The sequence below is a fragment of the Ananas comosus genome, linkage group 8 (genome assembly GCF_001540865.1).
Source record: "Ananas comosus cultivar F153 linkage group 8, ASM154086v1, whole genome shotgun sequence".
Lineage (NCBI taxonomy): Eukaryota > Viridiplantae > Streptophyta > Magnoliopsida > Poales > Bromeliaceae > Ananas > Ananas comosus.
Window position 1 is genome coordinate 4,524,524 of NC_033628.1, and position 23,853 is coordinate 4,548,376.

Here is a 23,853-nt window from a genome sequence, read left to right on the forward strand (position 1 = left end):
TGTTCCTCGCAGAACAGATTTAATTCATTTGAAGTATACTCGCCTCCTCTATCAGACCTTAGAATTTTAATCCTCTTCTCCAATTAGTTTTCAGCCTCTGCTTTAAAGGCTTTAAACTTATTGAGGACTTCATCTTTGGTCTTCAAGAGATAAGTGTAACAAAATTTAGAGTAGTCGTCTATAAAGGTCACAAAGTAACGACTTCCTCCACGAGTAGGACCTCTATTGGAATCACAGACATCACTATGAATCAGTTCAAGAATCTGGGTATTCCTATAAGGAATAGATTTAAAAGGTTTTCTAGGCTGCTTAGCTTGGGTACAAATTTCACATTTGGATATAGGATCAATCTTGAATTTGGGTACAAGGTTAAGATTGGATAGTTTCAGAATAGATTTAAGGTTCACATGCCCTAATCTGCCATGCCATATATCACAAGATTAGTATTCAAAACAACAGTAGAAGAAGTATAAGAAGAAGAATTTTTATTATCAGCACAAGAAAGTACATTCAGTTTGAACAAACCCTCAGATACAAAACCTTTTCCAATAAACATTTCTCCTTTAGATATTACAACTTTATTGGATTCTAATACAATCTTATATCCTAATCGCACTAACAAAGATCCACTAATCAGGTTCCATCGGATTTTAGGAGAATGCTGCACATTGTGAAGGATTAACGTCTTTCCTGAAGTTAACTTCAGCTTGACTGTTCCGATCTCCAACACATTGACAGCTTTTCCATATCCAACAGTCACACATCCTCCACTTGTGTCTTGATAAGAGGAGAATAGGGACCTATTAGTGGAAATATGGACATTGGCTCTAGAATCTAACCACCAATATAAATCATGATAGGTAAGGTTAACATTAGGTACAAAGGAGACTGACATAAAATTGGAGTTGGAAGGTTCACCCTCAATCATGTTGACCTGAGGTTTAGGATAGTTGTTCTGAGTGTTTTGGCCCTTCTTGTTGACAACCTTCTCTTTCTTCCGATAAAAACATTTTGAAGCAAAATGGTTGTCACGGCCACATACATAACAGAAACCATCCTTCTTCTTATTCCCACTAGGTTGGTTGGTATTGGGTTTTTGGGTATAGTTCCGATTTCGATTAGGGTTCCTACCTTTAAAGCCCTTACCCTTAGGTTTAAAATTTTTACCTTTGGGTTTAGGCTCATGGCTCTGGTTCTAAATCTCGGTCAGGTTTATGTTTGATCGGTTGTCGGACAGTTTAATCTCTCTAAGTCGGTATTGGTCTTCTATTCTAATAGCTTGGATTATCGATCTAAGTTTAAGAGTTTCCTGGGTACGTCTAAGCTCATGGGCAAATTTGGTCCAGGAAGGGGGTAATTTATCCAATAGACAGGTTGCCTGATAGGTTTCGTCTAGAGTTGATCCATTTCTATGAATCTCTTGGACAAAATTCTAAAATTGATGGATTTGATCGTTTATAGGAATGTTGTCTACCATTCTAAAATTGTTAAAATCGGTAATGGTAAATCTGGCGACACCTTCATTATCTCTAATGTAGGCATCTTCTAAGGCAAGCCATAAATCTTTGGCAGTTTGATATTTCCTATAGGTTTTATAAAGTTCGTCAGATAGGCAGTTAAGTATTCTAAACCTACATTGAAATTCAATTTCCTCGGGAGATTTGTCAGTTTTAGGTTCTGTAACTGAGGTGGTAGTAGAATCAGATGGAGGAGTTTCAATAGGTGGATCAGAAGAATTTTTAGAAGTAGGATAATGAGGTGTTTTTCCAATTGCAGTCATGAGGCCTAAGGTGATAAGCCAAGCCTCTAACAGTTCTTGCCACTTCAAAAAACCTACCCCTTTAAATTTTTCTGGTTTAAGGCTACAAGTATCATCAAAACCCATTCTAACTAATCTAGTTGAGGGAACAAAGAAATTAAGGATGATTGAAAAGAGCTGCAAAAAAGGTTCAAAAAACTATTTTAGAAAAACAAACATGTTGTTTAAGGTTTCTACCCTAGTCAACCAGAATATTTTAGGGTTTAAGTTTTTAAATTTAATCTTTTATGAAAGTTCGTTCAGCAACAAATAGATGGGCCAAACAATTTAAATATTTGGTTTTAATTAAATAATCTTGAACAGATATATACAATCAAATACTATTTATGCGGCAAACAGATTATGTATAAACACTGAGACAAAAAAAATTACAAATTTAAATTGGGCTTGTTGGTTGGGCCCAATTATTTTGAGCTAACAAGTTAAGGGTTCAAATTCTACTCAAAGCAGATTTTTTTTTTTTTTTAAATAATAAGGCCGTACAGTGCAGAATTTTATTTTATTTTTTTAAATCCGTACAAGAAGCATAAAAGAATTTACTAAATCCCACTTGAAACAATTTTTTTTTTTAATTAACAGTAGAAGAAAAAAAAAATTACAAGCAAACTATATGCAAATAGATTTTAATAAAAATGCTAATCCCAACTTAAATTAATTTTTGTATGTCAATCATACAAGCAAGTTATAAAACAAATTATATACAATATGCACAATTATTATTTTCGGATTAGCACTTGTTAGATTTTAATCACAATCAAATAGGATTACGCCTTAGATTGTTGGGGAACAAACCACAACGAACTTCGATTGTGACTAAATCTAACTAATTTTGTGATAAAATTAATAACATTAACTTACCGATAATCGCTAAATTTCAAAAAAAATTGTTGAAGAATAATGACAAATTATTTGATCCGGAAGCGTGCGGAGCACTGCCCTAAGGCGTATTCCCGTTCTTCGTGCGGGATTAACCGAAAACACCGATCCAAGTTACGACCGGAATTCCTCCTCCTACGAGCACGAACACGAAAGAGGTTGACGAAGCTTCTTTCAACACCCGGCGACGAAAGAATTAAATAAATAAGAGAAAGTGAAAAGCATAAAACCAATTCTCAAAATTTTACTGAAGTTCTTTCCATACTGTTTTTGTAAAACCTTGTAAACATCAATAGTAGACCCCCAATAATATATAGAGAGGGTCCAATTTCAGAACGTTGGAGTCCAACGTTCTACTCCACATAATTAGCCACCTCTTAATGAGCTACTTGCGCACTCGCATGTAGCGCAGAGTGCGCAACGACTCTCCGCTTCTTGCGCGCGAGCGCAAGCGGAGCGGGGGCTAAAGGAACGTTATTAAAAAAATAAATAAGCATTAATAAATAAAATAAATAAGATAGTAAAATATTAAATAAACATTAAAAAATTTTGAATTTTCGTTAACATAATTTAGTGTATATTAGCTAGTCCTAAATTTTAAAAAGTATATATTGATCTTAAATAATAATCAAATAATTACCGGCATTAAGTATTATTATATTTGATTAATAATTTTTTAATATAAAATTAATCAAGATTCTGGCTTATTCTTAGTACTTTAAAAGGATTTAAACCAAACAAAAATAATTTCTTAAAACCAAAAAGACTTAACCGAACCAATCAATTATTTTAGTCCGGTTCGCTTTGGTTCACTTCTATTTCCGACAGGTATATATATAGGGTCCTCGTTCCCATAGCGGAACCTACAGATTTTTAGAAAATAATTTAAGTTAATTTTTTTCTTAAAATTTAATTAATTTTTTTAATTTTTATTTAAATTATTTTAAATTTTATCTAATTATTATGTTTAATCTTTATTTATTATCAAATTATTAAATATGACACATCAAATTGCTAAAAATATATAACAATCAAATATTATTTATCTAATACATTGGTCAATAATATTTGATTAACTTGATAATATAGTAAAGATATCAAAATTTGCATTTTATGTCTATAAATAAATTAACATCTCAATAATATATAACTAGTGAAAGCACCTTTGAGTTGTGGTGGGTCGATTATATAGAAGAGAATAAATAAAAAAAGTTAAAGCACTACAATAGAATTAGGTTATAGCGACACATGTTTGGAATATTTTTGTCTAAGTGTCCCATTTATGCAAAAATTAAAAAAAATATCTACTAATGTCTAAATATAAAGCCGAATCCAAAAAAAAATAAAAAGTTACTCTACTCAACCCACCCAACCCAGCCCATTTGGCCTGATTACAAACAGAAAAGAAAAAACAAAGAAAAATCGATTACCATCTCCCTTTCTCCTCTTTCTCATTCCACTGAAATCCTAGACGAATGGCCCTTCCCTCTCGTCCTCCTCCGTCACCGCAGCCAACAAGGTAGAGTTTCGGCGGTTGCTAGATACTTAAATAAGTGTTACTAAATTAGCAGCACTCTTTTTAGGTTATAGCGACACTCTTTAACTATCACTATATACCTAGCGACCCCACATATAGCAACACTTTTTAAAAGTGTCGGTAATTTAGCCAACAGCACTTTTTTTGACCTGTACCGATATTTAAAAGTGTCGCTATAGACCGTTTTTTTTGTAGTGAAGAAAGAAGAAACAATATAAACATTTTTAAAAAAAAAAACTAAAGAATTTAAAAAGAAAAAGTAAAAGTAGAAGAAGATGAAGAATAAGTAGCAACAGTAACTGGTGCATTTAAAAAAGTATAAGTATAAAACCAAAGAAAGGATAAAAGAAGAAAAAAAAATTCAAAAACATAAGAATAATAAACCATATTTATAGCAGCTGTAAAAGTAGAAAAAGAATAAAAGTATAAGAATAAGTAGCAGTAGTAACCGGTACATTAGTATAATAACAAAACCATAAAAAGGATAAAAAAAAAAAAAGAATAAAGATAAAATCATAAGAATAATCAATTATATGTATAGCAGTAGTAAAATTAGAAGAAGAATAAAAGTATAAGAATACGTAGCGGCAATAACTGCATTACAACAAAAATGGTCTATAGCGACACTTTTAAATATCGGTACAGGTCAAAAAAAGTGCTGCTGGCTAAATTACCGACACTTTTAAAAAGTGTTGCTATATGTGGGGTCGCTAGGTATATAGTGACAGTTAAAGAGTGTCGCTATAACCTAAAAAAGTGCTGCTAATTTACCAATATTTATTTAAGCATTTAGTAGCCGCCGGAACTCTACCTCGTTGGCTGCGGTGGCGGAGGAGGATGAGAGGAAGGGATCTTCGTATAGGATTTCAGTCGATTGAGTAAGGGGAGAAGGAGAAATGGTAATCGATTTTTCTTTTCTTTTTCTTTTCTGTTTGTAATCAGGCTGAATGGGTTGGGTGGGGTGGGTTGAGTAGAGTAATCTTTTATTTTTGGTTGGATTTGATTTTATATTTAGGCATTAGTAGATTTTTTTAAAAGTTTTGGCATAAATTGGATACTTACACAAAAGTGTCCCAAATATGTGTCCCTATAATCTAATTCTGTTGTAGTGCTGGTGCAATAAAAGTATAAAAATAAAACCACAAGGGGATAAAAGAAGACTAAAGACAAATCCATAAAAATAATAAATTATATTTATAGTAGCAGTAAAGATATAAGAAAAATAAAAGAAGCCAAAGAAAAAGAATCTGCATGAAGAACAGTAGTAATAAAATTATTAGAATAAAAAAGATAGTAAAAACAACGACAAAAAGTGTTACTGCGAAAAGTGTTTTAGCATAGCAAAAAGCGTATTTGCTATCTTATTTTACTGTCCACATGTCACTGTCATTTTCCATAAGACTGTAAAGAAAAAATGAAAGAGGGAGAAAGCCTTCTGAATAGAAAGAGTGAGCGAGTTAGAAAGCTTCCTGAGTAGAAAGAGTGAGTGGGGTTTTATGAACATAACAATTAACCCATCTATAACATTTTGGATAGTGGTTAGGAACAAGAGGTTAAGAGAATTAAGTGTTAAGCGTGCTAGGACTAGAATAGCCATAGAATATATATAGGTGATTTCCTGGGAAGTGAGACGTCGCATTTTTTTCTCCCCATAATCTATTAGAAACTGAAAGAAATTATCAAATGGTAACCTTATGCGTGGCAATAAAATTTATTTTTATTTACATTTGCTAGATACCTCCTCTCTAAGAAACTGAAAGAAATTATCAAATGGTAACCTTATGCGTGGCAATAAAATTTATTTTTATTTACGCTTTCTAGATACCTCCTCGATCTCTAAAGAATTATGAGTTATCAAGTAGTTATAGCATTTACCTGCATGCACGTCCATGCCCTTTTTTCATTATGAGTTATCAAGTAGTTACAGCATTTACCTGCATGCACGTCCATGCCCTTTCTTCATTGTTCTCAATTATTTTGAAGTGATGTTATGGTTATTTACTATGTGCATATGGTTTTTTTGAGAAGTCTTATTATATTTATAAAATTTTGTGACAAGCAATTAAACCTTTCGTTATTTGTCAATCGCGTTAAGTGCTATAATATACAATGAAGCTAGATTTTTGCCCAAAAAGGTCTATTGGCATTCTTTAAAAGCCTAAGATGACAAACTTTAAAAGTTTGCTTTAACAACAACTAATTATAGAGTGGCTGATTTTAACTTGGAATTAATATTGTTAAGAATGTGGAGGTTCCGAACATCGCATGCACTTTGAAAGATAAGCGCTGCAAGCTCCCGACTTCTCAAATCGTACATAGAAAGGTTCTTAGGTAGTTAGGCGGTATTAGGGTTACTGGCCTACAGCCAACTTACGACAGAGAGATAATTTAAAAAAGAAAAAACATTGATATATATAACACATTTGTTTCTTAATTTGTTTGATACTCTCTCATGATGATGCTACACAGCTTAACTATCTAGAGTGCTTTTATATGGATTACCATTATATAATCGTTAGGCCTAGTAGTACTTGTTAGCTTTTCTATTTTAGTAGTTTAATTGTTCCCTTATTATTACTCTTTGCTTTCTGTGTCAACAGGGGCTGGAGCAGGCACGGGAATAAATCATATAGGGGATGAATGCAGTAGTCTAGATGACATCGTTGTGCAGCAGGGCCCAGGAAAGCCGCTACCAAACGGGATCCCAACGTACACAGTGGTAGTGCTAAATGCGTGCGTCCAGGAATGTGCCATCTCACAAATCCACCTCAGTTGTGGGTGGTTCAGCTCAGCCCGAGAAATCAACCCACGCATCTTTCGTCGACTTGGCTACAACGATTGCCTCGTCAACGACGGCCGCCCTCTCGCCAATGGCTTCTCCATCTCCTTCCAATACGCCAACTCTTTTCCCTACCGCCTTGCCGTCTCTAATGCCACATGCCACTCCTAGCTAGCTAGTTAATTATGTTGAGACATAATATATACTCACTCGATCGAGTTCCCTATGAATTGAAATATATATTAGTCTACTACTACTTATTAGTTATTGAGATTGAACTGATCAATATTAGATTATGTTTAGTTTTTTTTTTTTTTTTTTTTGAGAAAAAGGTAGCACGCTACCCGCTTCATTCATTGAAATGATGAATTAGGCTACATGGGTGAGGCAACCTAAGCCTCGAAGGGGGCGAAAAAAAAAAAAAAACTATAAACGGGCAGACAAAACTTCGTTCCAAAACATCGTCAGCTGCTTAATCTTGTGGGCTACAAGGATGGCGTCCGGTAGGGTCTTCCTAAAGATCACGCCATTCCTAACCTCCCAAATAATCCACCAGCAGGCTACCAACCTGGATAAAATTGTACTCGGCTTCTGCGATCCCTTCCACATCATCCACTTATCCCAGGTCGAGGTCACATCATCCCCCCATCTCCAAGCTCAGCGGTCTCCAAGCTCATCACCATTAGGAATCTCGAAAAAACACATCGTACGAACAGATGGTCGACAGTTTCCTTTTCAGTCCCGCACAGCACACAAGACGTATTTCTAGTCCAACCTCTCTTAAGAAGGTTGTCGGCAGTGAGGGGCCGCTTCTTAAGAATGATCCAACTAAGGACTTTCACTTTAAGAGGTACTCGGAGTCTCCATAGTTTGCTAGATCGGCCATCCCTTAAACCCCCATCGTTCAACATGGAGTAGACTGATTTCACCGTGAACTGCCCGTTAGTGCTCCATCGCCAGTGTACGCTATCTAGTCTATGCTCAAGTTTGAAAGTGGCTAACCTATCCCTGAGTGCTAGGTAATTAGGAGTCAAACTGTGGCCGCTCGAGATATCGCCATTACTAATCTTACTCCAGTTCCAACCGTTGATAGTTAGGCAGTCACTAATTTTACAGTTTTTGCAGTGCGAGAGAGAGTAAATCTCGGGGAAGGCCGTTTCCAATGTCTTTTCACCACACCACCGGTCCGACCAAAAGTCAATAGTATCCCCGTATCCCAGTTTGTAGAAGGCTCCCCACTTGAAAATTTCTTTATGACTAAGGACTCCCTTCCACCAATAGGAAATAGACCGGAAGGACCTGCCCTCCCTAAGTGGTTTTCTTCAACGATAATACAAGTCATGTATTAGTATATTCCACTGTAGTTGGGGCTTCGAGAAGAATTTCCACCACCATTTGATTAGCAGGGCTTGGTTCAACGTGGCTAAATCCAATATACCGAGCCCTCCTTCTTTCTTATTCCTACATATGTTCTTCCAAGCGACCAGGAATCCCTTACCTGGTAAATTGCGACCTCCATTCCAGAAGAAATCTCTACGTAGGGCTTCTATACGCGTAATTACCCATTTGGGTGCCTTGAACATAGACAGAAAGTAAAGGGGGAGGTTTGTGAGAACCGCGTTGACTAGAGTAAGTCTACCCCCTGAGAACCGCGCGCGTTGACTAGAGTAAGTCTACCCCCTCTAGATTATGTTTAGTTGATTTAAGTTATGATTGCATTGTTTTATTTGTAATAAGTTGATTAAGATGCATGAATCAATCAATTAATATTTGTTGCCCTTATCCTCGTTTTCTTATATTTGATTGAATGATCTAAATTCAGTTAAATCTTTTTCTTGTGACATGTTGTTCTCTTGCCTTTGGTATTTTAATTTAATTGTTTCTTTTGCAGCTAAATTGCTTTTGCATATTTATTGCTATGAAGTTTTAATTACAAAATATCGCTCTTTAAAGTTGAATAATTTGGAAATATAATCTTCTATGTTAGTTGACAGACTAAAGTTGGGTCCTCTCCCATAAAATGATCATTCTACCCTGAAAAATATTAAGGCCATTTTTATTTTTAATATTTTTTCTCTAGCCTTTTGTCATATGTATATCGAGAGAGAGAGATCTAGAGAGAGAGAGAGAGAGCGAGAGAGTAGTGCTACTATATTCTTATGGGTATAGAGGGTTTCGTACTGATAACTCATTTTCAATAATTGAGATTCCGAATCGACGCTCTATATCGTTAACATATCTAGAGCATTTGAAGTATTTAGAATCTAAATTTCATAATTTTTATAATAAAGTCCATCAAGTGGGTATAAAATGAACGGTCATTTGACAAAATGATCTCCTAAAAATAGATGGTAGGGTTCTTAAATTTAAGATCGAAATTATTGATCTTGAATTATGCAATGAATAGATATTTCTATAACAAAATTCAACCAATTTAGATTTTCTATATCATTAACTAGGACTACTACATACCGACCGTTAAAAATATAGATTTTGAAGCCCTTTGATCGTAAGATGATAATGTCAAAAAATTATAAAATTTTAAAAATACTTTAATATTTTAAATTATGTTTAACAGTATGGATTGTCGATCCGTAAATTCTATCATTAAAAGCTATGAATAAGAAGATGATCGACTTATAATAGTGTAGTAGTCAGAATATTACTATATATAACTATAGTCCGGCTATGGCTCTTTTAAAAGCACCAATCACTTGGTGTTTATAAGTTTTCCGCTATTAGATCTACCTGCGTAATTATTTTCACCTGTTAGATTATACTATTTAACCAACCACATTATGATCTAACCCTGATGTCTAAACACCGAAAAAAATCACATGCACACGCATGCTCGACTCGCTCGCTTGAAAACCAAGCTTGCCTCTCTCTCTTTTTTTTTCATGCTCAATCTCTCTGTCTCTATCTTAAATCTTCAAGGTGAAGGAATAGAGTGGATTAGTCCCTATTTCCTCAAGGCTAAGATATGAAACACATCATGTACACCTACTAAACTCGGCGGCAAGGCTAACCAATATGCAACAGGCCCAACTCGCTCGAGTATTTCAAAAGGCCCAATGAATCGCGGACTAATCTTTTAACGCATTCCAAACCTCTCTATCCCCTTAGATGGCGAGACTTTGAGAAATACATAATCTCCTACCTGAAACTCTAAGCCTCGACGTTGTGTGTAAGCATAGCTTTTCTGTCGACTCTGGGCGGTTTGCAAATGTTGTCGGGCAATTCTAAACTTTTCTTGTGACACCCCAATAGTCCTATATCGGATGTGAATAAGATTATTATTGTATATATATATAAGACCATGGCCACTAGTAATAATAACTGGGCTTAAGCATTTTGGACTCGTGGTTTGGACCCAACGAGTTATTATTGCTACTGGTCCGGTTCGTTACATTTGGTATCAAATCAATCACTAGCCGGAAGTGTGAGATGAGTCTTAGCTGAGCAAGGATTGGAATGACAAGGTGACAAGCTAAGCCAGGGTTGGGATGATAAAGTGATAAGCTAAGCTAGGGTCAAGATGACAAGGCTGGTGAGACAAGTCTTATATCGCCTGGTAATCTTGAGCTGTGTGTGTTAAGGGCTGACGAGGACGTCAGGCTTAAACGGAGGGAGTATATAACACCCCAATAGTCCCACATCAGATAGGAATGGGTTTGTTATTGGGTATATACGAGACCATGGCCACTAGTAATAATAACTGACTTAAGCATTTTGGGCTGGTGGTTTGGGTCCAACGAGTTATTATTACTAGTGGGCCGGATCGTTATATTTGTCACGCCCTGGAGTTCTTATTGGAAATCCTTCTTAGAAAAACTAGCAGAAAATGTGTAAATTTTAAAAAAAAACACCTTTGAGAATTCCCAACGGATGCACACAAACCCACCATATGGATAAAGGATCCTCTGTACAAACGAACAAAGTCTTTCCTATACATGCACGACGTAGTACCATAATACAAAGTCAACCAAACATATAACCACACAATGTCAAGATAATTCACATACATCCATTATATTTAAACAATAATAGGTAATGGACTAAACTAATCCAACAAAATGATAGTAATTATCAACAACGGACAGATCTCGAATACAGCTATCTAGTATCGTCCTCACGCACCATACCAACCTCACCGCCCGCATCACCAGGAAAATGGTTGAGGTTGAGAACATGTAAATACGTCTCCCTTCCTAGTAGGTACCGCAAGTCGACGAAGGTGAGGTGTACTCACCGACAAAAGGAAGAGATAACCATAAATCATGAACGGATATCATAAGGACAGTAGCAATAAAATAATAACTGGCAATAAATGCGAAAGTACTGCTACTATAAGTGGAAATCAACAAGTAGGCATAATCAACAGATGTATTGGAATAGTAGCAGTAATGGCTAGAAAGGAACTACAACTGCTAATCAATACACAACTATTTGCTACTATACGAATAATAGAATACACTAATGCATCAAATAGGTGAATAATACCAACAACCAAAACAACTACCATATTTGTCAAAAGACCTCAGGCTAAACCACATCCTGCTCGCCCACCTGACATATAAACCTAACAGGTATTTCGTAGGGCTTGCGGGTCAAAAGTACGATCGCTTTTTCAGAAAAGAACACCTTTTGTGGTGGATCAGATCACTGGTGTACGTGACATGCTCACGAATTATGGCGATTGACGCAATATGCTCAATAGTCGACATCGGCAAGTAGTCGAGAGAATAATCCACAATGAGTCACCAACCAATCAGGTCAATCTCTATCTAAGAGTGTCGTCGACCATCAGTTCAACTAATGTCAAGTCATGCGATATACCACTAGAAGTGTCACCAACCACAAGGTCAAACAAATATCAAATTATGCAACATACAAATAGGAGTGCCACCAACGACGAGGTCAACTAATGTCATAACATACAATATATATCTAGGAATGTCACCAACCGCAAGATCAACTAATGTCATAACATAAAATATACATCTAGAAGTGTCACCGACCACAAAATCAACTAATGTCATGTTATATAATAGATCACTCCAGGTGTCGCCAACCGTATGGTCAACTATTGTCAAAATCATGAAATAGATAACTAAAAGTGCCACCGACCATAAGGACACTAATGTCAAGATTATCTACTATAAACATACAATAGATAACTAAGACTGTCACCAACCATAAGATCACTAATGTCAAGATCATTTACTATAATCACACAATAGATAACTCAATCACAAAGAACACTTCTCAATGACTAAATCATAATAATATGAGATAAGAGTAAGTGTAGAGCAACTAGCTATGAAGTCAAGTGGTGTACGAAAGCTCAACCAAAATCAAGTAAATGAAAGGAGATAACATGGATAGAAATCACTAAGCAGGCTCTTTGCCGACTTCGGATCGAAGTACCCACCTCTACCATAGAATGAAATCGGGTCATCGACATTCTGTTGATGTCTCCCGCCATAGTTCGGACCTATGCAAAGGTCCATCCAAAACCGTAATTAGCTCAAACCTGCTAATTACAAAAGCTATGATTCTATATGAATCCAATAGGCGAACAATCGAATCTCGTTCCACGGCCGTAAAATCGCCCAATTATCCCACCGACTCGTCAGAACATCACCTCCCCCCACGAGGTGTCCTGATTTGCACTCCACACTTATCCTACCTCTCCCGTTGTCCCAATACATCAATTTAATGTTCTTAGGGTAGCTGCACAAGTAGTACGCCAAAATGAAAAATCAAGATCCTGAAAATCACCGATTTAACTCCCAGAATACCCATTTCGGCAACGAAATCACCTGCAGCCCTTANTAAGTTAAGGACGTTTGGCATGAAATAGATGTAAAAACGGACTCAAAAACTTAAGATTTAGCTTGTGTGCCTCTTATGGACCTAATGGTGTAGACCATCGGCGTTGTCAACTGTACCCACTGGACTATTGATTATAGTTCTCATATCCTGTTTATTAATATTTTTTTTTCAGAGCCTTCAGCACCAGCAACTAATTGAGGTAAGGGGATTGCAGAGAGTTGGCATCTTCTACCTTCTTTGTGTGTATAGATGGATCGCCTATCCATGTATATAGCAACCTGTACAATATTTTGTATAGTGGTTATAACTGTTGCACCATTTTGAGAATTGGTGTGGTGATGATTGTATATCTACAGTATGTTGTTATAGTACATAGTTTTTATTCTATTCTAATAACTAATATTGTGGATTTTAGTAACTTTTTTGGATAGATTTTGTTGGTGCTTTACATGTATAAGGTGTATCCTTGTGCATGCGAATTTGTTGACGTAACTCGGGCTTCCGTTGTAATTTAGGGCGTGACAGGAATACCTTCCGAAATTAATTTGATCTCCATTTTGTCTAAAAATATCTCTTTTTTGCCTTCCAAGCTTAGCTTTCATTATTTTCTTCTTGCCACGATGGATCATTTCCTCTCACGCACATACGTGTAGCTTTAGTAGTAAACATGAGGTATTTTAGAAGGGTTAAATACTCTTGTATGCTTAGTATTGTTGGTTTCCTTTTATGCATACAATACTTATATTGGAGTTCATATGAGGCATAGGATATATGCTCACATGACAAGTATATACTAGAACGGTAGTTCCTTGGACACATGAACTTAGTTGGCATGTTGAGGACACTTGACATATATAGGAGAGAACAATAGTGAAAACATAGTGACATTGTGTAAAGCATGATAACTTGCAAGTGATAGGATGTAAACATATAGTTAAAAACTTATTATAGTTTTAGATGAAACTCATGGATATGAGTTATCACTTAAGATTGCAGGATCTATGTGATCTATTTAGCATTGCTTGTGGATATCACGGCTTTACAAATTGAGAGCATTTGGAAAGTGTCGTTGTGGGAGTAGTTCTATAATTATCAGCTCCCTTATGTGTTGAGTTAGAGGTAGTTCGATTATTTTCGACACATTATGCCTGCCAAATGAAGAGTAGTTCAATTATTCTCGATTCTCCCTGAGGCTTTAGGGAGGAAGTTAAGACCGGATCTTAGCGTCGATCAAGGTAATTGTGTAATATATTGGTAGTTTCTTCTTGATAACATGATGCATGGATACTAAACAAGTTGAACAAAGCATTGGCACTTCATAACTTTGTAAAGGCATAGTATAGGCATCCTTACANATATATATATATATAAATAAAGAAAGCCCACTGTCACTACAACAAAAGTAGTTTTTAGGGGCGACTTTTTGGTGGCGATAGGCATTGTCGCCGCCAATGCATAGAAAATGGCGGCGACAATTATTTGTCGCCGCTATTGCATAGAAAATGGTGGCGACATTTATTTGTCGCCGCCATTGCATAAAAAATGGTGGCGACAATTATTTGTCGCCGCCAATACATAGAAAATGGTGGCGATACTTATCAGTCGCCACCATTACATAGAAAATGGTGGCGACATATAGGTGTCGCCACTAAAACGGAAAATATAGCGGCGACAATGTGTCGCCGCTATATATCCTTATGAAGCGCGCCAAGACTTCCCTCCCTTTTTTTCACCACCCACCAAACCCATCCCTTCAGAATGACAATTTTATCCTCACTAGTTTAACATCTATTACATAAGCTCTAGGGACTTTGTTGTCTTTTTACATATAAAAAAATTTAATGAAATTACAGCTGTAAATAATTATTTACATTGCCTATCTGCTCCTTCTCTCTTAGCAGGTTACCCATCTTCGTCCCCTCCGCCTCGCCACTGTTGTCTTCATCACCCCCACGAGGCTGCCACAGCTACGCCTTTGAGGTTCCAGAACTCCCACGAGGGGCTTCCACAGCTGCTTCGCCGTGGGCAAACGCGCGCCGCCTCGTCCTCCCCTGCGGCCAGAAGTCGCAGGTACCCGCCTTCTAGCCAAACTCGCAGGTGGAACCTCCTTTGAGGTTGACCTCAAAACCCTAATCCCCCGCGGCCAGAAGCTCATCTTCAAAGGTGCGCGCCACAAACCCTAGATCGCTCATCCTTGATATCTTCCCAACTGTGGTGAACGGACAATCCGTGATGGGATAAACTGTAATCTCCACCGCGGGAAAAGTTCTCGCCAATAAATCGATTCAACATTTCGTAAAACTGTCTCCACTGAAGTTTCAAAAGGATGCGCAGATCATTACTCCTGAGGCTTTAGCAAGTGTAAAAGCTGCCATCACAAGTAGTGAAGTTGATAAAATAGCAGAGGCAAAGAAGAAAGCAATACCTCGTAAAGCTGCTAGGCAGACCTAGGTGGATCCGACATTAGCAGATTGGCTTGAAAGTAAGATCTCTTCTTGATTATTTCACTTTTTGTTTTCTCAGTGTCTACGATGGACTTGTTGCCTCAAATTATTAGATTGCTCATATTTTTTCATGATTTTTGAGAAATTATGTGTATAATATAATGATATCTTTTTTTGTTTCTTCTCAGTTATCTACAATATTTCATCACTCTGTAACTTGGTATGTAAGACTAGGCTTATCTTCTATTGTTCTTTTAGTACGTAATTTTAACTTCTCCTGAAGATAAGCTGCATGTTTTCATTTTGTTGAAAGGTGAAGAAGGATCTGATCTTGGATAGCTCTAAGCAGTTGATGGTAATCAGCTTCATGAAGTTGTTACAGCTATTCCTCAAAACTGATGTAGATGAGCCTGACAGTGATTCTGTCAATATTTCTCTTATCACTTCGAATTTCTTGCTTGAATTATTTTAGCCCTTCTTGTTATTGTACTTGATATATCTGCTTAGATGGGTTACTACCCAATGACTTACAGTGACGATGAGGACAAAGTTCAGTTTTATAAGAAGGGCTAATGATTCTATTTTGCTGTGAGCATTGTGATTATTACATTATTAATGTGTTTGAGTAATTAATAGAAATTAGCTCTAAAATCTCTGGGAATTATAGTGACACTCGTTCGTATGGTCGGAGTCATTATGTTCATGATCTACATCATACGAATTTGCTGGAAGTACACAACAAAAGATTGGGTAATGGTTTGTTCTATTTTTTGGCATGGTACATACTGCGTATAAGATGGTTGGTAAAACTGTTTAGTTGAGGAGAGAGTTACTACCGCAAGCCCTCAAATCTAGGCCATGTTCAACATGTTGATGAATAAAATACCTGAGACTGTTGGGCCTTCTTTCTCAAGCCACCATAAAATTTGAACTTTTAATATTCGTATCCTAGACGGCACTCTGTCTATCTTAAGCAATTTGTATCCTCAAAGCTTGTGTGCGCTACTTTGATTATACACTGGCCTTTTATTGACCCATCTCTGACAAAGAAACAAAAAAAATGAAAGTTAAAGCACTACTTTGCCTTTTCATACTTTCTCGAAGACTCAATTATGTTCATATAGTTAATGGATAATCCCTGCCTTTTTAATTTGCTCTCCATGAATGTGCACCCTAGAATTCAAGTGCACAAATGTGTGTGAATTGATTAGATATCAGAATAAGATGACGGTTTCGTGACAATTTTATGTTTGACAACTTTACTTTTGCATTTGTTAGCTAGTTATGTCTGCATGCGTAGTATTATCTTTAAACATGCAATAGTACTCAACCATCTTGTTATTTTCTATGTACAGATGATTTACCGAGCTTCAGCTTGAGGTGGTGTCTCGACTTCCGCATGCAATTGCCCTACACAGAAATATAAATTGAAGTTGTGAATCACTTTAGCTTTCTCATTGAAATCTATAGGTAGAAAGGTAAGATACTTGTTTCCATTTTCTTTGTTTCATCTCTTGTTTTCAGCTATTATTCTCCTTCCGACATTGAATGGTTATCATCATCATTTAAGTGGGAGTGTTAGGTTGGATTCTTGGCCCATTCATTTTGTTTTAAATTTTTGTCGAGAATAAAAGTTAAAATAAGGGTTTGATTCTTCAAATCCATGTCTTGTATATAGCAGAACACCGCAGCGATTTCTATCAGGTTCATAAGGCAATCCATGTTAGAATGTGATATAACCAGTTTTTTAAGATCGAATCGTGGAATTTCATCAAATTCATATCAGGTTTGTGGGTTCGCGTGATCCGATTAATACATTTATAATGCTAGGATTGGCCCATGTTACAGCAGAAGCTAGAGATAGATAAATCAATTTATACCAGTAGGACTGTTTTTGTTTCTGCTGTTGTTTCAGCTGCTTTTGAAATAGCATTTTTTTTTATAAAATACTAGAGTATTTTATATGATTGAAATTAGAATTCATATCTAATGTTTGGTGCCTTCAAAGTTAGCATTGTTGTAGGGTTTACTCAATCTATACTTTTAATTTAGCTTCAAATAATGATATGCCATAATCTCAAAATCATATGTCAATCTATTTGTTTACATCATCTATATTTGGTATTCTATAGGTTTTTCGCATAGCCCTGTATTCTAAAGTCTATTTGCTATGAATCAAGTAGAAGAGTAAGTAGTTTATATGAACTATAGTACATTTTGAAATAAATAGTTCAATTTTAATAATTTTGGTTTGACCATATTATCTTATATTTTGTTTAATCATTTCAATATAGGCGGATGGGAATTGATAAAAGCTGGATGAGTCTTAGGAATCGAGCATGTAATGAGTATTAGATTGTATTTGATGTAACTGAGCGCAATATCAATGTAGAAACAAACGAAGAGGACCTCTTAAACTATAATGATGATGACATTGATTCCTTTGCGAATAAAACTTGAGCCACCTTGCTCTTAGGTAATAATTTGTTATTTGTTTGTCTCTTATATTTTTATGTGTATCTGTTGCTAATACTTGATTTGCTTGCTTTGAATTCATAATATTTGTTTATTTAAATAATTAATTATCTATTGTTGATAGGCAATGGTGGGAGAAAGCAAGAAGTCCGTAGTACAAGTTCAAAAGTCTAATAGAGCCTCGACTTCATCACGAAGAACTGTGGAGTGTCGATCTGAAAAACCATGGCTTAGATCACAATCCCAAAAATCTGAACCTAATCCACCTCTCAGTGAAAATCCACATGCATCCACTCATATTCCTTCAACTATAACTGATCGGTCGTCATCTCCAACTATTGCTAATCCGGACACTAACACTACAGGTTTTGTTAAAGATTTAAGTTTTATTATCAATTAAATATTTCCTTACCTTTTCTCACTAGCAAATGTCCAAAGAAATCCTGTGATGCATAGGAAAATCAATGTAAGAAAGAGATAGAGATAACAGTCGTGTAGCTGCTGCTGCCAGCCAGCTGCAGGTCTGCTGCTGCTGCAGCTAGCAGCTAGTAGCTGCTGCTGCCAGCCAGCAGATGCAGCTACATTATGTGCTGTGTCGTTGTTGTTTTCAATTGTTCTACCACGTCGTTCATCTATATTATTATTCCGATGTTTGATAGAATATCATGTGCTTCACGGCTGCTGAATTAGTTCCCCTGATAGTGGTATTCTTAAACAGCAAGGTTTTTTTTTTCTTTTTTCTTTTTTAAACTAAGTTCAAATGGTAGATTAGTTTCGTTACCTTGTTCTGGTTTGTATCCTTTACTTTCAATCTAAGCACAGATGCACAAATGCATTGATGCAGACAACAAATTTTAGTCTAACAGTAGATGAGGACTAAAGAGAACTTTCAAAAGTTTAGGACTTCAAACATTATTTTTTCGCTTACTACTACTAGTTTTAGAATAATAACAATGATTGTATGCTCACTTCTCGAATCTCTACCTATAAAGCATTATACATTGGAGGATAAGAGACATGCTTATTTAGGAAATCCTTTTTCTTTTTTGTTTTTTTGACTGGTCTTTTGTGGCAAACATTAGAACAACAATCTCTTTAGTTGATTGGTTGCACCAAAAAAAAAAGAGTTTATTATTTCACCACTACCAATGCTTCTTTTGGATTTCTAGCTCAAGCACAACCTGCCAAACTGACTGATCACCTCTGTGTGAAACATACGCTGTGGCTTCTGATCAAATACTCCATATAATTATTGTATCATACTATATGCCAAGTAAGAACGCTTGTATGAAAAGAGTTTTGTGAAGTTCCTGTACTTCTTAAGCATTAGCTAGAGTTTCACACTAATGTTGAGACCATTGTTTGAACAATTTTTTCTTTCTTTTACCTTCTTTTTCAAAGTCAATTTAGTTTGGGATACTGACTGGTTGGTTTGAATGTTGAATATAAGGTTTTGGGTTTTGGTTCTGTGTTTCAGATTCGATGCTTCATTTTGGATAAGTTGCACTGTTTGTCATTGAACATTCAGCTAAGTTTAATTTAAGCAAGTTCATTTGTGAGTTATAGTTTGAAGCACTGAACTTAGAACAGTTGACTTATTTTTACAAATGCAACAACTAATTAGAATTGTTCTTTTATTTCTCATGCAGGGCCGGGATGTCTACATCCTAGTAAGCTTATTTTCTTGTTGTTGCCTTCTGGAATGCATAGATCCAGGATATGCTTGGTTTGGTTTTGTTTCGTTCATATTTGATTTGTCTTAGGCTTTAAATTGTTTTATTTTAAGATTACTTGTGTTGGACTGTTCATCTTCCTGTTTCTCTTTTGAGTTCTTTGTGTTTGTGAATGCGATTTTCAGCTTCCTATTCAGCTTCCTATTTCTCTTTTGAGTTCGTTGTGTTCAGCTTCCTGTTAATGGTTTAGACTTAGAAAATTATTAGTACTAGTGGGCTACGCCGTTACTTAGTTACAGAAACTCCTCTCTCATCTCATCCTCGTGCGCTGCTGCTAGTAGAAGTTTTTGGTTTTCGGAAGGTATTGTGTGATTGTAGGAAACTGTATGACTCAAAACTACTAGTTCCTCTGTGATTCAATTGTGATAATCACGTGCTTGTGCTCTTCCAGAGTTTAACTATTTCTTGATCTATTTGTGGAAAGAAAAATTAATAAGTTGTTCTTCTTCTAGACGGCCTATAAAATTCCGCTTCAGGTTTTGGTGATTGTTCTTTACTGATTTTAACCTTTTTCTATTCGGCATGTTCTGTATTTATGTAGCGACTATAACGAAGGCAGAGAATGGTCCCAGATATCACCTTGCTTTTGTTTTAATGTGTTGATTGAGCATAAAGTATTCATCAAAATATCGAACTATAAAAACCAGATGCTGAGTGGTCTATATTCTTATTGTCCTTTAACAGTTAGTGTAAATGCGGTGCTAGGCTGAAAAAAATGGCTTGCAAATTCCTGTTCTGTTGGCCCATTCCAGTTTCTACTGCGTGCAGAGACCCTCATTCAATGTTCGCGACATTCAATCTGCAGTTTTATCTGATTCATGATAGATATTACATGTACATCTCAGCATTCCATTTGTCGCCATCGACTTTTTAAGAGTGGTTGCGCTGTAACAACTCAGTAGATTGATTCACTACCCTCTTGATGTCCTTGTAGCTGGTATTCATGATGCTTTTAAGCCTAGAAATTCTTCTTTATTATTTTTTAAGTTACTATACGTACGTACGAGCTAGTGATCAAGATGGCAACTACACAATAACAACTTTCTTTTAGACAGAAAAAGCGCTTCCAGGTGATAGCACTTTGTTGTCTAGTTTCAATAAATTGTGTTTGATTATTAAGGCGGCTGAATTCGGTGCATCTGTGCCTGCTTTTGGGGTCCATTTGGTTAACAATTTGTTCTTCCCTGGGACCATCCAAAGGATTCAGCCGACACTCTTACATTCAGTCCATTCAAAGATGAGCAGTACCATTTTATTCACTCGAAATTTTGATTACTTTGGCCAAACATGGGATCATACTTAATACCGTACGATTAAGAAAATAAGATTTGAAGCGCTTCAAATCTGATTGTTTGTTTGTGATTGAAATATGAGCTGAAATAAACGTTACCTTGTTACTTGTTACTTCATTCGCATTCGTATCTTACTGTTTTGTAATTTCTTTTTATGTAATGCTAGTCATATTTGTAATTATTATTCTGATTTCTCAAAGTTACTTAGTTTCTTTGTTACTCTNAGTGAGAAAAAGAGAAACCACAGGGATAGTATTTGAAGTTTACCCTATATATTAAGTATTTAGTTATATGTATATATAGAGAGTTTAGGTTATTGGGCCAATAACCCACAAAACCAAACCAACATTTATTTTTCACTTGTTCGCAGAGTGGTTTCCTCTAATTTTTTAAATCTTATAATATCGTATTCCATGCATTTATTTTGTATGCTGAACTATTAGACATATTTTGTATCAAATTTTAGATAATATTTTATAAATTAAACTATAGATTGCACAATATTAAGAATTTCAAGCAGCTCATTTAGGGCTCGAGCTCGCTCGACTCGAAGTTAGACTCGCTCGAGCTCGACTCGAATTAATTTCAATTCAAGCTTGAGCTTAAATTTAAGCTCGAAATTAATTTCAAGCCAAGCTTGAGCCGAGGTAAACTCGCTCAAGCTCCACCCATTTCCCCCCATAAGTGAGGAGAACTATTTTGTAACAAAGAAACATGTACTTGTTTATACTATGAGAGATGACAAATATTAATTCACCTCGGTCTTGAAATTGTTCAAAAAAAAAAAAGGGATAAAGTTGAAAACTTGAAAAAGTCAATAATAAACAAGCTTTCACTCTGATACTTTATTATACATAATCTTGCATGTGATGTATAGATTATGGTATACTACTGCTATAGGCAGGAAAAACACTGTCTGTTCATGTAATATACTGAATCTCCGGGTTATGAGGCTAACTTTAATTGAATTGATCAAAGTGAGGCATGAGTGTATGTTGTGGCATCCCCGAGTCAATTTGGAGGCGTGGGGATGGTTAATGGTGTGTTTCAGAGGTGTTTAGATGTGTTCGGCGCGAATTGGGCGCGAGAATTGACCCTGGAACTTGGTTGCTGCCAAATTGCAGGATTTGTACTGAGTACCGGTACCAACTCAGGGAAGTACCGGTACCCAGCCCCGAAAACAGACTGCATTGTAATATGAATTACAGCTTTTGTGGGGGGTTTAATTGCAATTGTTTAATCTTATCTATAACCCCAGGTCCTCCACCAGCTGCATACATGCAGGAACTCCCTCTCCCATCCTCCTTCTTATCTCTTTCACCTTCTCTCTCTAGAACCTATTGTGAGGGGATTTGAAAGAGAGGGTTTGTAAAGTTGGGGTTTTGGTTGTGAGGAAGTTCAAGAGCAAGGCTACTCTGGTGGAGAGGAAACCTGAGGTAGGTCTCTCATGTTTCTTTAGTAAGGTTTGTTCTAATTACCCTAAGAAGAGATTTCTTGGTTGTTAGAGTTTATTTTGTCATGGAAACCTAGAAAGAGCTATGTATTGTGTATTATATGTGAGTTCTTGGGTTAGATGTGAAAGTTGTAGGAGTAAAGATATAACATGAGTTTGATCTCTTGTAATCCTAAATGAAGGAAAGTTCGACGCGTTGGGAAGCACGAATCGACGTTCCAACTAGCCTACGGCAAGCTAGTGAGGAAAAACCTCATTTTGGCTTCATTTGTCGCGAGCGAGGAGTGTGATCATTCATAAATCGCGAGAGGTAGTTTTCTCGCAGTCCGGCATCCCTTAGAGGTTGGTGGTGCTTTCCGAAGTCATCGAATGACCTATTATGTTTATATCACTTTTCTTAAACATATATGTATATGTTTAGTTGATATTCATGCATTATAGAGTTGAGGTTAGCTTGTGGCTAAATGTGATCAAGTTGGTATACTTCCAATGTAGAAAACATATGGAATGATAAGGACCATGAGTATAAAACCCTGTAGATGTATGAACTTGTGTTGGACCATGACAATAGAAAAAAGGTGACATGATGACTAGTGTGAATAAATAGCATCGAGGATTGTGAATGCTAAACAAGGAAAATAAACTTGTAATATTCGTGGCATTATAACTAGATGAACTGGTTAGCATCTAGAATTGGAAATGTTAAATATAGCATAAAGAGCTAGTTAAAGTGTGGCATTGTATCCTCTAAGTGAGGATTGGATCGTACTCACAAGTAGTCTAATGCTCGAGGTAGATCGCTCCACCTTGGGCGGTGAGCTCCGGAGTTGTCATCAACTGGGTTGGTAGTGGAATTCTCCCTAGTAGAAGGTCCCGTCGGGTTGTAGCGAAATCCTCCCCGACAAAAGGGATTTGGTTGGTGAGTTGATGTTAACCAAATGGTTAACCAAGTTAATTGGGTAATGGTAATATGATAGCATGCATGCATAAACTTTATGAGTTATACATTGTTCTTTCCAGCTTTGTACAGGCATTATAGTAGATATAGTTGGTTACTATTTGTTATCTTTTCTTGCCTACATATGCCTGAGTAAACCTAGTGGATGAGTCGGCGAGGTCGGCAGCCGAACCCACTGAAAACTTTCAATAGTTCTCACCCCACTAACCATACAGGTTCTAGCGCGTGCGGGGTGCTAGAGGATCGTGACCTGGACAGCGCTCAATAGATAGCAGACATCCATTGAGTATAGTTGTACCCTGTACATTTCATCTATTTATAGTTGATGAAAGAAAAATGTAAAATTATTCGTTTGAGAGATGGCAAATGTATATGTTGAGAATGTATGTATGTAATAACAATGCAAGCTTTGTATTTGATTTAAAATAATCAAGATGCAATGTATGAATGTTTTAATTAGTTTACTTTCACTTGCTCGTGTTGCTTGCCCTCGTATTAGCCATATATATTGAAATTTTTTATGGGCATTTTCTTATACATGTTTGATTGTTGTGGAGCCTTGGGCGAAAAGAGAATGTTCTGTTCGTTCGGCGTCTGTGTACTGGTCTGAACCGACCAAATTGGCAGTCACGGGGCGTGATAGTTCGGC

At 36.3% G+C, this 23,853-nt stretch overlaps 2 long non-coding RNA genes across 4 annotated transcripts; both read left to right on the forward strand.

The window, feature by feature from the left end:
* LOC109714703 lies at positions 14,716-21,010 on the forward strand. 3 transcript variants are annotated; one of them, XR_002217419.1, is made up of 8 exons: positions 14,716-15,012; positions 15,184-15,331; positions 15,482-15,513; positions 15,607-15,648; positions 16,649-16,771; positions 17,588-17,769; positions 17,893-18,133; positions 19,418-21,010. It is a non-coding gene; the product is annotated as an uncharacterized LOC109714703 (long non-coding RNA). The 3 variants fall into 3 exon arrangements; XR_002217417.1 differs by having other exon boundaries at positions 14,720-15,012; positions 19,246-21,010; XR_002217418.1 differs by lacking the exon at positions 17,588-17,769 and having other exon boundaries at positions 14,734-15,012; positions 19,246-21,010.
* On the forward strand, positions 22,086-23,630 carry LOC109714409. The gene is made up of 3 exons (XR_002217363.1): positions 22,086-22,229; positions 22,429-22,588; positions 23,420-23,630. It is a non-coding gene; the product is annotated as an uncharacterized LOC109714409 (long non-coding RNA).